Source organism: Physeter macrocephalus, chromosome 8 (genome assembly GCF_002837175.3).
Source record: "Physeter macrocephalus isolate SW-GA chromosome 8, ASM283717v5, whole genome shotgun sequence".
Classification (NCBI taxonomy): Eukaryota; Metazoa; Chordata; class Mammalia; order Artiodactyla; family Physeteridae; genus Physeter; species Physeter macrocephalus.
The window spans coordinates 45,841,481-45,844,614 of NC_041221.1; positions in this window are offsets into that span (position 1 = coordinate 45,841,481).

Below are 3,134 nucleotides of genomic sequence, written 5' to 3' on the forward strand. Positions count from 1 at the left end.
AGCAGCCCCTCGACATGGTCCACAGGATTCTGAAACAGTGCTTCGACCACACCTCCCTGCTTCAGTGGCAAGAGACAGGAGGCAGGGGCATTCTGCTTCAGGCAATGCAATGACTCATTTATTTCAGAAAGGAAAAAAAGCAGAAAAGAGTGAAAGAAAGGGTGGAGGAAAAGACGGAAGGGTGGGGAGGGCAAAAGGGAGCAACGGAAGAAAGAAGGAGAGGAGAATTCGAATAATAGATACCATTTTCAGGACTCACTATGTACACAATGCTGTGCTACGTGCTCTACACATCTTTTCGCACTGTATCCTCACCATAATCCTGGGAGGTGGGCGCGATTAGTATCATTCTCTATGTTACAGATGATGAAACTGTGGCTTAAATTAGCTCATCCATGTTCCCCATTCAGCAAGGAATAGAATCAAGATTTGCTGCCCAGGAGTCTGACTGCAGTCTCCTCCAAGGCATGTGCCTTCCTCTTAACTAGGGACTGTCCCACTCTCGAGTGCCAAACCTCACTTAGGACAGGGTGACTGTATAAGGTATTGTCCAAACTGGGTCACTTTTGCTAGTGAAAGGGGAAGTTATAAATCATCACTCCAGGACAACAAGCGTAAACCGGGACTGTCCCAGGCAAATGGGGACCTATGGGCACCCGAACTGAAAAGGTTACAAGGAAGACAGGGGGGCGGGGGGAATGGCCTCATGACGCATGAAGCACCATGGCCAGCCATGTGTACAAAAAGTGGAGTAGGTAAGACAGAGCCACAAAGACCATTTTATTCCATTTTTCTGAAAAAGTGCTCAAGAGAGAATCAACTAGAAGCCTGGCATTTCTATCTTTAGTTATCAAGAGCACCATCCTCTTGCTCCTCCCACCCAGTGGCATCCATTGATGATGGAAGAACCTGTTACTGACTCAGGACACTGGTGCGTTCGAGCCGTGAGCCAGGAAATAACGTTTCTATATGTGTCGAGACTCCCCAACCCAAATCCATCCACCATCCTGATTTCTATCCGCATGAATGTTGCCACAAAACTTCAGGGAGAAGGAATTACAAACCCATGCAGTGAGTGAGCCGACTGTGTCCATGTTCCCAAAGATATAGAGAACATCTGACATGGGTCCTCTTGCATTTCTTGGTCCAGATAAATTTTTAAAGGCTGTCTCAAGCCAAGTCAAGGCAGCGAAGCAGTCTCAACTCAGGGCAGTGCAGCTGATACCTCTACACAGGCCCGCGTACCATCCCCGTCGCCACTCCGGGTGTACACAGACCAAGAAGGACATCAGTCCAGGATTGATATTGTTGTTTGGGAGTTTGTCCTCATTGCTGTCATTTATGTTTTGCCTTTTTTCTTTGTTGTGTTTTTAGTTTGTTTGGGGGGAGATTAAGTGCTTTTAATTTTTAAAATTTTCTTTTTGGTTTATTTTGTGATGTCTGTGAAGTGAGTTTTAAATAGTGGACTAATAGACCTTATCCGTTGGCTTAGAGGCCTAAATGATAATCAGACTGGTTCAGTGTTGTACCTTCCAGTGCTTTTCTCTGAATCACTGGCAATGACTATAGTCCCATGATCCCTTAGATTTGCTCAGCACTTTTGTGATTTTTCAAAGCACCTCTGTAAGCATTACCCCTTCCATTTTCTTGACAAGTATTTATGGAAAGCTTGCTCTGTGCCAACCACAGTGGTAGGCTGGTAGGTCTAAGACAAACAAGGTTAGGACCCTGACCTCATAAAGTGAAAAATTCAATGAAAAGTAGCTTGTAAACAAATCATTATAACACAAAATGCGGTCATGGAGGCATGTTCAAAGCTCCCTGCTGGAAGACAGGCAGGGAAAATGCCCCAAGAGTGGTATACATCTTTGTGGAAGAAAAGCAGAATCTGCCTGGCGTCTGAGCAGAAGACATTTCCCACCGGGCAGAGGTGGGTTCTTTACCTTCTGTAGGAATGTGAGCCAAGTCTCGAGGAAGAGGTCATCACAGGAAACCTCACGCCCAACCTAGCTCTCTTGCATCTTATTCATAGAGGTCCTATGAAGTACTTACCATTATTATCTTTGCCTTATGTGAAAATGGGGACAGACAGGACAGGTAAGTTACTCAACCTTACCTGTTAAGTCAGGACTGGAAGCTGTAAGTTTGTATCCCTCATATAAATAAACAATCTCTCAAAGAAAGGAGGGGATAGGTCTCAAGGAAGATCAAGGTACCTCCAGCTTTAAAATCCTGTTGGCATAGGTTATCATTTGAATTCAGTGTGTGAATGTCTGTCTGTTACCAGAGGTATGTAAAATCTATGTATCATACTCTTATCATCATAACTGCTGCTAATGCTTGATTATATACTGTATAATGAAAGATTACAAATTTGTTCTGACCAACCCTCTTTGGGATTTCATTAAGAAATAAAAACTCCTGGTCAGAGACAGTGCATAAATCAGAGATGTAAATTGCTAGTTCTATATGGCGTGAAATGAAAAAAAAACTGATAAATAATTTGGTCAATTAAACAACCATGTCTGAATCTAGGGCACCCTGGTTTATTCAACTGACTTTCTACCAGCCTTTGCCTCTCCCTTCATTCTCATTTCCAGGGGAATTTGCTTCAGAAAAGCCAAGTGTGGGCTGTTTCAGATGTGCATACTTGTGTTTTCAGAGCATTTGTAGAGAGGCTACAAGACTTAGAATTGGCCAGGAAGACAGTGAGCATATGTGATCAGACAGCTGGAATGATGGAGATCAGATGGCATTTCTGCCAGTCCAGTTGTTTTTCTTCGGGGTTATTCTTTAAAATATCCATTGTTCACTACACCGAAAGTCTCTGATTCGACTGTGTACTTTCCACATGCATTACAAATCTTTTGCAGTGCTGCTAAGTATATTATAAGTATCCGATATGTGTTACAGTCATATATTTAATTAAACACTATGGAACTCTCTGTGACCGCACTTGTCTTCTATGAGAAATACGAATAAAAGGCTGTCCAAAATGGGCCATGCTTCTCCTCAGCCACTGGAAACATCCCGGTGTCATTTGCTGTTATTTTATGGACTGCGATTCTTCAGAGGAAACTTTTTCATCAATTAAGTAATTCATTTGCAAATTAACGAATTAGCAATTCGTTGAG